Source organism: Oncorhynchus keta, unplaced genomic scaffold (assembly GCF_023373465.1).
Source record: "Oncorhynchus keta strain PuntledgeMale-10-30-2019 unplaced genomic scaffold, Oket_V2 Un_contig_1079_pilon_pilon, whole genome shotgun sequence".
Taxonomy (NCBI): domain Eukaryota; kingdom Metazoa; phylum Chordata; class Actinopteri; order Salmoniformes; family Salmonidae; genus Oncorhynchus; species Oncorhynchus keta.
In genome coordinates this window covers 15,561-29,930 of record NW_026277207.1, presented here as the reverse complement: position 1 = coordinate 29,930, position 14,370 = coordinate 15,561, and the positions used below count along the sequence as shown (strand labels likewise).

Sequence of the window (14,370 nt, the reverse complement as noted above, 5' to 3'; positions counted from 1 at the left end):
TCTGTTTTTGCCAATTCATTAATGTCGATGTTAAATAGTATTGGACTTATTGAGCAGCCCTGTTTCACCCTAAGTCCCCGAGAGAAGAAGAAGTCTGTTTGCTTGTTGCCAATTTTAACCTCCGCAATTTGTTTTTAGTGTACTTTGATTTAATAAAATCATGTTTTCCCTCCAATACCACTTTCTATTAGTTTATAATAATAAAAATACCTTTGTGCCATATTTAATCAAATGCTCCTTTGAAGTTGTAATGAACACGATGGGAGCCAGAGAGCTGGTTTAAAGCACAGGGCGCAGCAGGTGTTTATTAGTAAAGGAACACAGGAGGAGGCAGGTAGCTGGGTCCAGGGGCAGGTAGCTGGGACCAGGGGCAGGTAGCTGGGACCAGGGGCAGGTAGCTGGGTCCAGGGGTATGTAAGTGGGTCCAGGGGCAGGTAGCTGGGTCCAGGGGCATGTAGCTGGGACCAGGGGCAGGTAGCTGGGACCAGGGGCAGGTAGCTGGGTCCAGGGGCATGTAGCTGGGTCCAGGGGCATGTAGCTGGGACCAGGGGCTGGTAGCTGGGACCAGGGGCATGTAGCTGGGACCAGGGGCTGGTAGCTGGGACCAGGGGCAGGTAGCTGGGACCAGGGGCAGGTAGCTGGGACCAGGGGCAGGTAGCTGGGTCCAGGGGCATGTAGCTGGGTCCAGGGGCATGTAGCTGGGACCAGGGGCTGGTAGCTGGGTCCAGGGGTATGTAAGTGGGTCCAGGGGCATGTAGCTGGGTCCAGGGGCATGTAGCTGGGTCCGGGGGCATGTAGCTGGGTCCAGGGGCAGGTAGCTGGGATCATGGGCTGGTAGCTGGGACCAGGGGCAGGTAGCTGGGTCCAGGGGCTGGTAGCTGGGTCAGGGGCTGGTAGCTTGGTCCAGGGGCTGGTAGCTGGGACCAGGGGCAAGTAGCTGGGTCCAGGGGCTGGTAGCTGAGTCAGGGGCTGGTAGCTGGGTCTAGGGGCAGGTAGCTGGGTCAGGGGCTGGTAGCTGGGTCAGGGGCTGGTAGCTGGGTAAGGGGCTGGTAGCTGGGTCCAGGGGCTGGTAGCTGGGTCCAGGGGCTGGTAGCTGGGTCCAGGGGCTGGTAGCTGGATCCAGGGGCTGGTAGCTGGGTCCAGTGGCAGGTAGCTGGGTCCAGTGGCATGTAGCTGGGTCAGGGGCTGGTAGCTGGGTCCAGGGGCAGGTAGCTGGGTCCAGGGGCAGGTAGCTGGGTCCAGGGGCATGTAGCTGGGTACATGGGCAGGTAGCTGGGTCCAGGGGCAGTTAGCTGGGACCAGTGGCACGTAGCTGGGTCCAGGGGCAGGTAGCTGGGTCCAGGGGCAGGTAGCTGGGCCCAGGGGCAGGTAGCTGGGCCCAGGGGCAGGTAGCTGGGCCCAGGGGCAGGTAGCTGGGCCCAGGGGCAGGTAGCTGGGCCCAGGGGCAGGTAGCTGGGCCCAGGGGCAGGTAGCTGGGCCCAGGGGCAGGTAGCTGGGTCCAGGGGCAGGTAGCTGGGTCCAGGGGCAGGTAGCTGGGTCCAGGGGCAGGTAGCTGGGTCCAGGGGCATGTAGCTGGGTACATGGGCAGGTAGCTGGGTCCAGGGGCAGGTAGCTGGGTACAGGGGCAGTTAGCTGGGACCAGTGGCACGTAGCTGGGTCCAGGGGCAGGTAGCTGGGTCCAGGGGCAGGTAGCTGGGCCCAGGGGCAGGTAGCTGGGTCCAGGGGCAGGTAGCTGGGTCCAGGGGCAGGTAGCTGGGCCCAGGGGCAGGTAGCTGGGCCCAGGGGCAGGTAGCTGGGCCCAGGAGCAGGTAGCTGGGACCAGGGGCAGGTAGCTGGGTCCAGGGGCAGGTAGCTGGGCCCAGGGGCAGGTAGCTGGGCCCAGGGGCAGGTAGCTGGGCCCAGGGGCAGGTAGCTGGGCCCAGGGGCAGGTAGCTGGGTCCAGGGGCAAGTAGCTGGGTCCAGGGGCAGGTAGCTGGGCCCAGGGGCAGGTAGCTGGGCCCAGGGGCAGGTAGCTGGGCCCAGGGGCAGGTAGCTGGGTCCAGGGGCAAGTAGCTGGGTCCAGGGGCAGGTAGCTGGGCCCAGGGGCAGGTAGCTGGGCCCAGGGGCAGGTAGCTGGGCCCAGGGGCAGGTAGCTGGGTCCAGGGGCAGGTAGCTGGGTCCAGGGGCAGGTAGCTGGGTCCAGGGGCAGGTAGCTGGGCCCAGGGGCAGGTAGCTGGGTCCAGGGGCAGGTAGCTGGGTCCAGGGGCAGGTAGCTGGGTCCAGGGGCAGGTAGCTGGGTCCAGGGGCAGGTAGCTGGGCCCAGGGGCAGGTAGCTGGGCCCAGGGGCAGGTAGCTGGGCCCAGGGGCAGGTAGCTGGGCCCAGGGGCAGGTAGCTGGGCCCAGGGGCAGGTAGCTGGGCCCAGGGGCAGGTAGCTGGGTCCAGGGGCAGGTAGCTGGGTCCAGGGGCAGGTAGCTGGGTCCAGGGGCAGGTAGCTGGGTCCAGGGGCAGGTAGCTGGTTCCAGGGGCAGGTAGCTGGGTCCAGGGGCAGGTAGCTGGGTCCAGGGGCAGGTAGCTGGGACCAGGGGCAGGTAGCTGGGTCCAGGGGCAGGTAGCTGGGTCCAGGGGCAGGTAGCTGGGCCCAGGGGCAGGTAGCTGGGCCCAGGGGCAGGTAGCTGGGCCCAGGGGCAGGTAGCTGGGCCCAGGGGCAGGTAGCTGGGTCCAGGGGCAGGTAGCTGGGCCCAGGGGCAGGTAGCTGGGCCCAGGGGCAGGTAGCTGGGTCCAGGGGCAGGTAGCTGGGTCCAGGGGCAGGTAGCTGGGTCCAGGGGCAGGTAGCTGGGCCCAGGGGCAGGTAGCTGGGCCCAGGGGCAGGTAGCTGGGTCCAGGGGCAGGTAGCTGGGACCAGGGGCAGGTAGCTGGGTCCAGGGGCAGGTAGCTGGGCCCAGGGGCAGGTAGCTGGGCCCAGGGGCAGGTAGCTGGGCCCAGGGGCAGGTAGCTGGGTCCAGGGGCAGGTAGCTGGGCCCAGGGGCAGGTAGCTGGGCCCAGGGGCAGGTAGCTGGGTCCAGGGGCAGGTAGCTGGGACCAGGGGCAGGTAGCTGGGACCAGGGGCAGGTAGCTGGGACCAGGGGCAGGTAGCTGGGTCCAGGGGCAGGTAGCTGGGTCCAGGGGCAGGTAGCTGGGCCCAGGGGCAGGTAGCTGGGTCCAGGGGCAGGTAGCTGGGTCCAGGGGCAGGTAGCTGGGTCCAGGGGCAGGTAGCTGGTCCCAGGGGCAGGTAGAAGGTCCCAGGGGCAGGTAGCTGGGTCCAGGGGCAGGCAGAAGGTCCCAGGGGCAGGTAGCTGGGTCCAGGGGCAGGTAGCTGGGACCAGGGGCAGGTAGCTGGGACCAGGGGCAGGTAGCTGGGCCCAGGGGCAGGTAGCTGGGTCCAGGGGCAGGTAGCTGGTCCCAGGGGCATGTAACTGGGCCCAGGGGCAGGTAGCTGGGACCAGGGGCAGGTAGCTGGGCCCAGGGGCAGGTAGCTGGGCCCAGGGGCAGGTAGCTGGGTCCAGGGGCAGGTAGCTGGGTCCAGGGGCAGGTAGCTGGGCCCAGGGGCAGGTAGCTGGGTCCAGGGGCAGGTAGCTGGGTCCAGGGGCAGGTAGCTGGGCCCAGGGGCAGGTAGCTGGGCCCAGGGGCAGGTAGCTGGGTCCAGGGGCAGGTAGCTGGGCCCAGGGGCAGGTAGCTGGGCCCAGGGGCAGGTAGCTGGGTCCAGGGGCAGGTAGCTGGGACCAGGGGCAGGTAGCTGGGTCCAGGGGCAGGTAGCTGGGTCCAGGGGCAGGTAGCTGGGTCCAGGGGCAGGTAGCTGGGCCCAGGGGCAGGTAGCTGGGTCCAGGGGCAGGTAGAAGGTCATACACAGGAGGAGGCAGGTAGCTGGGTCCAGGGGCTGGTAGCTGGGCCCAGGGGCAGGTAGCTGGGTCCAGGGGCAGGTAGCTGGGTCCAGGGGCAGGCAGAAGGTCATACACAGGAGGAGGCAGGTAGCTGGGTCCAGGGGCTGGTAGCTGGGCCCAGGGGCTGGTAGCTGGGTCTAGGGGCAGGTAGCTGGGTCCAGGGGCAGGTAGCTGGGCCCAGGGGCAGGTAGCTGGGCCCAGGGGCAGGTAGCTGGGCCCAGGGGCAGGTAGCTGGGTCCAGGGGCAGGTAGCTGGGCCCAGGGGCAGGTAGCTGGGTCCAGGGGCAGGTAGCTGGGCCCAGGGGCAGGTAGCTGGGCCCAGGGGCAGGTAGCTGGGTCCAGGGGCAGGCAGAAGGTCATACACAGGGAGTCCAAAAAGGCAACAGTACAGGCAGGGAAAAGGCTGGTAACATCGTTCAGGAGATCAGGTAAGAGGTTGATGACAGGAACAACTAGGAAACACAGGAGGAATAACATGGACAGAAACAGAGCTCCGAATAGAATGTGTATCAAAACAAACAATACCTCACAGTGACGGGGTGCAAAGAACTGAGCTGAACAGTGTGTGATAATGACCCACGGGTTTAGTGAACAGGTGATCAGAATTCAGGTGATTGGGATCTGGAGAGTGAGCCGCGTTCAGGGGACCTACGTGTTTGAGGGTGTGAGCTGCGTTCAGCGGACCTACGTGTCTGGAGAGTGAGCTGGAAAGTGGGCCTGGAGAGTGAGCTGCGTTCAGGGGACCTACGTGTCTGGAGAGTGAGCTGCGTTCAGCGGACCTACGTGTCTGGAGAGTGAGCTGGAAAGTGGGCCTGGAGAGTGAGCTGCGTTCAGGGGACCTACGTGTTTGAGGGTGTGAGCTGGAAGGTGGGCTGGAGAGTGAGCTGCGTTCAGGGGACCTACGTGTTTGAGGGTGTGAGCTGGAAAGTGGGCCTGGAGAGTGAGCTGCGTTCAGGGGACCTACGTGTTTGAGGGTGTGAGCTGGAAAGTGGGCCTGGAGAGTGAGCTGCGTTCAGGGGACCTACGTGTTTGAGGGTGTCAGCTGGAAAGTGGGCCTGGAGAGTGAGCTGCGTTCAGGGGACCTACGTGTTTGAGGGTGTGAGCTGGAAAGGTGGGCTGGAGAGTGAGCTGCGTTCAGGGGACCTACGTGTTTGAGGGTGTGAGCTGGAAAGTGGGCCTGGAGAGTGAGCTGCGTTCAGGGGACCTACGTGTTTGAGAGTGTGAGCTGGAAGGTGGGCTGGAGAGTGAGCTGGAAGCAGACACTTACAGAAGTCTATGAAACACGAGTAGATTGTGTCTTTGTTCTGGTTTAATTGTTTGTCAATTAAGAGTGTGGAGGTTGGAAATGTGGTCTGGCTTCTGCTCAGGACGTTGTGTTCCTCAGCGAAATGATCTAGTCTGCTATTTATGATACTTCAGAGAATCTGCCCCAATGCCAATTCCTCTGTAATTATTTTGGATCAAATTTGTCTCCATTTTTATAGATTGGTGCGATCAATCCCTGGTTCCAAATATCGGGGAAAATACCTGCAGTGAGGATAATGTTGAAGAGTTTGAGTTTTGCCAATTTTGAATTCGTGGTTTGTATATCTGATCATTTCATTTATAATACCGTCAGCACCACAGGCCTCTTTGGGTTTGAGAGTGCGTCGTTTTTCCAATAATTCCTTCTTCTGTAACTGGGGTATCCACAGGATTCTGATAGTCTTCTTCTGTAACTGGGGTAGCCACAGGATTCTGATAGTCTTCTTCTGTAACTGGGGTATCCACAGGATTCTGATAGTCTTGTTCTGTAACTGGGGTATCCACAGGATTCTGATAGTCTTCTTCTGTAACTGGGGTATCCACAGGATTCTGATAGTCTTCTTCTGTAACTGGGGTATCCACAGGATTCTGATAGTCTTCTTCTGTAACTGGGGTATCCACAGGATTCTGATAGTATTCTTCTGTAACTGGGGTAGCCACAGGATTCTGATAGTCTTGTTCTGTAACTGGGGTAGCCACAGGATTCTGATAGTCTTCTTCTGTAATTGGTAACCACTAGTCTAGGCCCCTCCACTCTAACCACTAGGCTACGCTGTCACCCCTCCACTCTAACCACTAGGCTACCCTGCCGCCCCTCCACTCTAACCACTAGTCTACGCTGCCGCCCCTCCACTCTAACCACTAGTCTACGCTGCCGCCCCTCCACTCTAACCACTAGTCTACGCTGCCGCCCCTCCACTCTAACCACTAGGCTACGCTGTCACCCCCCACTCTAACCACTAGGCTACCCTGCCGCCCCTCCACTCTAACCACTAGTCTACGCTGCCGCCCCTCCACTCTAACCACTAGTCTACGCTGCCGCCCCTCCACTCTAACCACTAGTCTACGCTGCCGCCCCTCCACTCTAACCACTAGGCTACCCTGCCGCCCCTCCACTCTAACCACTAGTCTACGCTGCCGCCCCTCCACTCTAACCACTAGTCTACGCTGCCGCCCCTCCACTCTAACCACTAGTCTACGCTGCCGCCCCAATGCTATGTTTCTTTCGATTGGCCAAGGAGGACCATTTGTCAAATATAAAGTTTATGTTCAAAACGGTCAGATCTGCTCCTGTTGGAGAATGTTAAGGATAACAAGTTGTCCGGGAGAGATTGTATTATTTTTTTAGCTACTTAAATCGCTTCTTTTGGTAGATGTCTGTTTGCTCTACATCTATGGGCCTGTTTGGTACCATGTCCTTTATCTGGCCGTAATGTTTCATGGTTGGGTTCTGCTGTTCTCAGATACACTGTGATTTTACTGTGGTCTCTGAGAGAGGTGTTAGTGGGCTGACTGTGAAGGCTCTGAGAGAGGTGTTAGTGGGCTGACTGTGAAGGCTCTGAGAGAGGTGTTAGTGGGCTGACTGTGAAGGCTCTGAGAGAGGTGTTAGTGGGCTGACTGTGAAGGCTCTGAGAGAGGTGTTAGTGGGCTGACTGTGAAGGCTCTGAGAGAGGTGTTAGTGGGCTGACTGTGAAGGCTCTGAGAGAGGTGTTAGTGGGCTGACTGTGAAGGCTCTAAGAGAGGTGTTAGTGGGCTGACTGTGAAGGCTCTGAGAGAGGTGTCAGTGGGATGACTGTGAAGGCTCTGAGAGAGGTGTTAGTGGGCTGACTGTGAAGGCTCTGAGAGAGGTGTTAGTGGGCTGACTGTGAAGGCTCTGAGAGAGGTGTTAGTGGGCTGACTGTGAAGGCCCTGAGAGAGGTGTTAGTGGGCTGACTGTGAAGGCTCTGAGAGAGGTGTTAGTGGGCTGACTGTGAAGGCTCTGAGAGAGGTGTTAGTGGGCTGACTGTGAAGGGCCTGAGAGAGGTGTTAGTGGGCTGACTGTGAAGGCTCTGAGAGAGGTGTTAGTGGGCTGACTGTGAAGGCTCTGAGAGAGGTGTTAGTGGGCTGACTGTGAAGGCTGTGAGAGAGGTGTTAGTGGGCTGACTGTGAAGGCTCTGAGAGAGGTGTTAGTGGGCTGACTGTGAAGGCTCTGAGAGAGGTGTTAGTGGGATGACTGTGAAGGCTCTGAGAGACTCTGGGTTTAGGTCGGTGAGGAAGTAGTCTACAGTGCTGCTGCCAAGGGATGAGCTGTAGATGTACCTACCAAAAGAGGCCCCTCTCAGCCTACCATTGACTATGTACAGACCCAGTGTTCCACAGAGCTGTAGGTGTACCTACCAAAAGAGGCCCCTCTCAGCCTACCATTGACTATGTACAGACCCAGTGTTCCACAGAGCTGTAGGTGTACCTACCGAAAGAGTCCCCTCTCGGCCAACCATTGACTATGTACAGACACAGTGTTCCACAGAGCTGTAGGTGTACCTACCAGAAGAGTCCCCTCTCAGCCTACCATTGACTATGTACAGACCCAGTGTTCCACAGAGCTGTAGATGTACCGACCAAAAGAGTCCCCTCTCAGCCTACCATTGACTATGTACAGACCCAGTGTTCCACAGAGCTGTAGGTGTACCTACCTAAAGAGTCCCCTCTCAGCCTACCATTGACTATGTACAGACCCAGTGTTCCACAGAGCTGTAGATGGACCTACCAAAAGAGTCCCCTCTCAGCCTACCATTGACTATGTACAGACCCAGTGTTCCACAGAGCTGTAGATGGACCTACCAAAAGAGTCCCCTCTCAGCCTACCATTGACTATGTACAGACCTAATGTTCCACAGAGCTGTAGGTTTACCGACCAAAAGAGTCCCCTCTCAGCCTACCATTGACTATGTACAGACCTAATGTTCCACAGAGCTGTAGGTGTACCGACCAAAAGAGTCCCCTCTCAGCCTACCATTGACTATGTACAGACCTAATGTTCCACAGAGCTTTAAGTGTACCGACCAAAAGAGTCCCCTCTCAAACTACCATTGACTATGTACAGACCCAGTGTTCTACTGGCTGCTGTCCTACTGGCTGCTGTCCTACTGGCTGCTGTCCTACTGGCTGCTGTCCTACTGGCTGCTGTCCTACTCTGTCCGCACCTTGGTAAGGAGCTCCTCTCAGGTGTGGTTGTCTGGTTGATGTTTACACCTTGGTTAGGAGCTCCTCTCAGGTGTGGTTGTCTGGTTGATGTTTACACCTTGGTTAGGAGCTCCTCTCAGGTGTGGTTGTCTGGTTGATGTTTACACCTTGGTTAGGAGCTCCTCTCAGGTGTGGTTGTCTGGTTGATGTTTACACCTTGGTTAGGAGCTCCTCTCAGGTGTGGTTGTCTGGTTGATGTTTACACCTTGGTTAGGAGCTCCTCTCAGGTGTGGTTGTCTGGTTGATGTTTACACCTTGGTGAGGAGCTCCTCTCAGGTGTGGTTGTCTGGTTGATGTTTACACCTTGGTGAGGAGCTCCTCTCAGGTGTGGTTGTCTGGTTGATGTTTACACCTTGGTTAGGAGCTCCTCTCAGGTGTGGTTGTCTGGTTGATGTTTACACCTTGGTTAGGAGCTCCTCTCAGGTGTGGTTGTCTGGTTGATGTTTACACCTTGGTTAGGAGCTCCTCTCAGGTGTGGTTGTCTGGTTGATGTTTACACCTTGGTTAGGAGCTCCTCTCAGGTGTGGTTGTCTGGTTGATGTTTACACCTTGGTTAGGAGCTCCTCTCAGGTGTGGTTGTCTGGTTGATGTTTACACCTTGGTTAGGAGCTCCTCTCAGGTGTGGTTGTCTGGTTGATGTTTACACCTTGGTTAGGAGCTCCTCTCAGGTGTGGTTGTCTGGTTGATGTTTACACCTTGGTTAGGAGCTCCTCTCAGGTGTGGTTGTCTGGTTGCTGTTTACACCTTGGTGGTTAGGAGCTCCTCTAGGTGTGGTTGTCTGGTTGATGTTTACACCTTGGTTAGGAGCTCCTCTCAGGTCTGGTTGTCTGGTTACTGTTTACACCTTGGTTAGGAGCTCCTCTCAGGTGTGGTTGTCTGGTTGCTGTTTACACCTTGGTGGTGAGGAGCTCCTCCCCTCCAGGTCTGGTGAACTGTCATGGTTGCTGTTTACACCTGGTTGAGGAGCCTCCTCCCTCTCCAGTCTGGTGGTCTCATTTACCTTGGCAGCCATGGTGGTGAGCTCCTCTCAGTGTGGTTGTCTGGTTGAACTCATACCTCATGGCAGCCATGGTGGTTAGGAGCCCAGTCCTCCCCTCCAGTCAGGTGTGGTTGTCTGGTTACCATTACACCATGACAGTCCCAGTCTGTTACCATACACCATGACAGTCCCAGTCTGTTATAAACAGTCTGTTACCATTTACACCATGACAGTCCCAGTCTGTTACCTGGTTGACAGTCCCAGTCTTTACCACCTTGACAGTCCCAGTCTGTTATAAACAGTCTGTTACCTCTCATGACAGTCCCAGTCTGTTACCATCACCATGACAGTCCCAGTCTGTTTACACCATGACAGTCCCAGTCTGTTACCATCCCAGTCTGTTACACCATGACAGTCCCAGTCTGTTACCATACACCATGACAGTCCCAGTCTGTTACCATACACCATGACAGTCCCAGTCTGTTACCATACTCCCAGTCTGTTACCTTACACCATGACAGTCCCAGTCTGTTACCTACACCTTGGTCCCAGTCTGTTACCTCCTCTCATGACAGTCCCAGTCTGGTTGTCTGTTGATGTTTACACCTTGACAGTCCCAGCTGTTACCTCTACACCATGACAGTCCCAGTCTGTTACCTTTACACCTTGGTCCCAGTCTGTTACCTCTACACCATGACAGTCCCAGTCTGTTACCATACACCATGACAGTCCCAGTCTGTTACCTGTTTACCATGACAGTCCCAGTTGCTGTTTACACCTTGGTTATGACAGTCTCCTCTCATGACAGTCCCAGTCTGTTTACACCAGTCCCAGTGTTACCTGACACCATGACAGTCCCAGTCTGTTACCATACACCATGACAGTCCCCTCTCAGGTCTGGTATAAACTGGTTGTCTGTTACCCTTGGTTACACCATGACAGTCCCAGTCTGTTACCTTACACCATGACAGTCCCCGTCTGTTACCATACACCATGACAGTCCCAGTCTGTTACCTTACACCATGACAGTCCCAGTCTGTTACCATCTGACAGTCCCAGTCTGTTACCTACACCATGACAGTCCCAGTCTGTTACCTCCACTCATGACAGTCCCAGTCTGTTACCATACACCATGACAGTCCCAGTCTGTTACCTCACCATGACAGTCCCAGTCTGTTACCATTACACCATGACAGTCCCAGTCTGTTACCTCACCATGACAGTCCCAGTCTGTTACCATTACACCATGACAGTCCCAGTCTGTTACCTCACATGACAGTTGTCTGTTACCATTACACCTTGGTCCCAGTCTGTTCCTCTCCAGGACAGTCCCAGTCTGTTACCTTTACACCATGACAGTCCCAGTCTGTTACCTCTACACCATGACAGTCCCAGTCTGTTGCCCAGTGTTTACACCATGACAGTCCCAGTCTGTTACCTTACACCATGACAGTCCCAGTCTGTTACCATACACCATGACAGTCCCAGTCTGTTACCATACACCATGACAGTCCCAGTCTCCTATAAACAGTCTGTTGAACTCATACACCATGACAGTCCCAGTCTGTTAGCCTCCTCACCATGACAGTCCCAGTCTGTTAACTCATACACCATGACAGTCCCAGTCTGTTACCATACACCATGACAGTCCCAGTCTGTTATAAACAGTCTGTTACCATACACCATGACAGTCCCAGTCTGTTACCTTACACCATGACAGTCCCAGTCTGTTACCATACACCATGACAGTCCCAGTCTGTTACCTTACACCATGACAGTCCCAGTCTGTTACCATACACCATGACAGTCCCAGTCTGTTACCATACACCATGACAGTCCCAGTCTGTTACCTTACACCATGACAGTCCCAGTCTGTTACCTTACACCATGACAGTCCCAGTCTGTTACCATACACCATGACAGTCCCAGTCTGTTACCTTACACCATGACAGTCCCAGTCTGTTACCATACACCATGACAGTCCCAGTCTGTTACCTTACACCATGACAGTCCCAGTCTGTTACCTTACACCATGACAGTCCCAGTCTGTTACCATACACCATGACAGTCCCAGTCTGTTATAAACAGTCTGTTACCTTACACCATGACAGTCCCAGTCTGTTACCTTACACCATGACAGTCCCAGTCTGTTATAAACAGTCTGTTACCTTACACCATGACAGTCCCAGTCTGTTACCATACACCATGACAGTCCCAGTCTGTTATAAACAGTCTGTTACCTTACACCATGACAGTCCCAGTCTGTTACCTTACACCATGACAGTCCCAGTCTGTTACCATACACCATGACAGTCCCAGTCTGTTATAAACAGTCTGTTACCTTACACCATGACAGTCCCAGTCTGTTACCATACACCATGACAGTCCCAGTCTGTTATAAACAGTCTGTTACCTTACACCATGACAGTCCCAGTCTGTTACCTTACACCATGACAGTCCCAGTCTGTTACCTTACACCATGACAGTCCCAGTCTGTTACCATACACCATGACAGTCCCAGTCTGTTACCTTACACCATGACAGTCCCAGTCTGTTACCTTACACCATGACAGTCCCAGTCTGTTACCTTACACCATGACAGTCCCAGTCTGTTACCTTACACCATGACAGTCCCAGTCTGTTACCTTACACCATGACAGTCCCAGTCTGTTACCTGTTACCTTACACCATGACAGTCCCAGTCTGTTACCTTACACCATGACAGTCCCAGTCTGTTACCTTACACCATGACAGTCCCAGTCTGTTACCATACACCATGACAGTCCCAGTCTGTTACCATACACCATGACAGTCCCAGTCTGTTACCTTACACCATGACAGTCCCAGTCTGTTATAAACAGTCTGTTACCTTACACCATGACAGTCCCAGTCTGTTACCTTACACCATGACAGTCCCAGTCTGTTACCTTACACCATGACAGTCCCAGTCTGTTACCTTACACCATGACAGTCCCAGTCTGTTACCATACACCATGACAGTCCCAGTCTGTTACCATACACCATGACAGTCCCAGTCTGTTACCATACACCATGACAGTCCCAGTCTGTTACCATACACCATGACAGTCCCAGTCTGTTACCTTACACCATGACAGTCCCAGTCTGTTACCATACACCATGACAGTCCCAGTCTGTTACCTTACACCATGACAGTCCCAGTCTGTTACCATACACCATGACAGTCCCAGTCTGTTACCATACACCATGACAGTCCCAGTCTGTTATAAACAGTCTGTTACCATACACCATGACAGTCCCAGTCTGTTACCACACCTGACAGTCCCAGTCTGTTACCTTACACCATGACAGTCCCAGTCTGTTACCTTACACCATGACAGTCCCAGTCTGTTACCTGACACCATGACAGTCCCAGTCTGTTACCTTACACCATGACAGTCCCAGTCTGTTACCTTACACCATGACAGTCCCAGTCTGTTACCATACACCATGACAGTCCCAGTCTGTTACCTTACACCATGACAGTCCCAGTCTGTTACCTTACACCATGACAGTCCCAGTCTGTTACCTGACACCATGACAGTCCCAGTCTGTTACCTGTACACCATGACAGTCCCAGTCTGTTACCTGACACCATGACAGTCCCAGTCTTGTAGAGGTTGATTGTTATCGTGTTGCTGTCAGGGTCATCTGTCTCTTTGTCTTTCAGCTTCCACCCATTATAGATTCCCTCTTTCTTTACGGATGGGGAGTGAGAGCAGATTGCTGAGCTCCATGCATTTGGCTGGTTAGTGAGAAAGATGAGATTACTCAAATCACTGTTTTTGTAGAAGTCATGCGAAAAGGGTTTCTGGTCAACCCCCCCCTTTTTCAGTAGTTTCTGTTAAAAAGCTTTCCCCGTTGTTTCCTCTTTGGCCTCAGGAGGGTCGGTAAGGAACTCAGCTCTGAGGGGGAGGCAGGAACAGTGTGATCTGTGGACCGCTGCTCTGTTCTGCTGCACCGTTGTCAAGGCAACTGTTGTGTTTGTCCGCTGCGGTTGCTCGCTAGCTCTAATTTAGCTCAGAAACCCCTTTCGAAACAAGTGATACATCTTCAAACAGAGAACAAAGAGGAAGATATGTTTAACGTCAGTCTCTCTGTGTCTCTCTGTTGTCCCTCTCTCTCTGTCTCTCTGTGTCTCTCTGTGCAGTCTTATTCTCTCTCTCTGTCTCTATGTCTCTCTGTCAATGTCCCTCTCTCTCTGTCTCTCTGTCTCTCTGTCTCTCTATCTCTGTCAATGTCCCTCTCTCTCTGTCTCTCTGTCTGTCTGTCTCTCTCCCTCTGTCTCTCTGTCTATCTCTCTCTGTCTCTCTGTCAATGTCCCTCTCTCTCTGTCTCTCTGTCTCTGTCAATGTCCCTCTCCCTCTGTCTCTCTGTCTCTCTGTCTCTGTCTCTCTGTCAATGTCCTCTCTCTCTCTCTCTCTGTCTCTCTGTCTGTCTCTCTCTGTCTCTGTCCTCTCTCTCTCTCTCTCTCTCTCTGTCCTCTCTCTCTCTCTCTCTTTCAATCTTTCTCTCTTTCTCTCTTTCAATGTCTTTCTCTCTTGTCTCTCTTTGTCTCTCTTTGTCTCTCTTTGTCTCTCTTTGTCTCTCTCTCTCTCTGTGTCTCTGTCTCTCTGTCTCTCTGTCTCTCTGTCTCTGTCTGTCCCTCTCTGTCTCTCTGTCTCTCTCTCTCTCTCTCTCTCTCTCTCTTTCTCTCTCTCTCTCTCTGTCTCTTTCTCTCTGTCTCTCTTTCTCTCTGTCTCTGTCTCTGTCTCTGTCTCTGTCTCTGTCTCTGTCTCTGTCTCTCTCTCTGTCTCTCTCTCTCTCTCTGTCTCTCTCTCTGTCTCTCTCTCTGTCTCTCTCTGTCTCTCTCTCTGTCTCTTTCTCTCTCTCTCTGTCTCTCTCTCTTCTCTCTCTCTCTGCTCTCTCTCTCTTTCTTTGTCTCTTCCTCTCTCTCTCTCTCTCTCCCTC

At 54.8% G+C, this 14,370-nt stretch overlaps 1 long non-coding RNA gene across 1 annotated transcript; it reads right to left on the bottom strand.

Annotated features, from left to right (window-relative positions):
• Positions 1-8,379: 8,379 nt before the first annotated feature.
• LOC127917116 (uncharacterized) lies at positions 8,380-9,316 on the bottom strand. The gene is made up of 3 exons (XR_008096975.1): positions 9,268-9,316; positions 8,776-9,167; positions 8,380-8,677 (listed from the first exon to the last, which is right to left on the bottom strand). It is a non-coding gene; the product is annotated as an uncharacterized LOC127917116 (long non-coding RNA).
• Between the last annotated feature and the right edge of the window lie 5,054 nt (positions 9,317-14,370).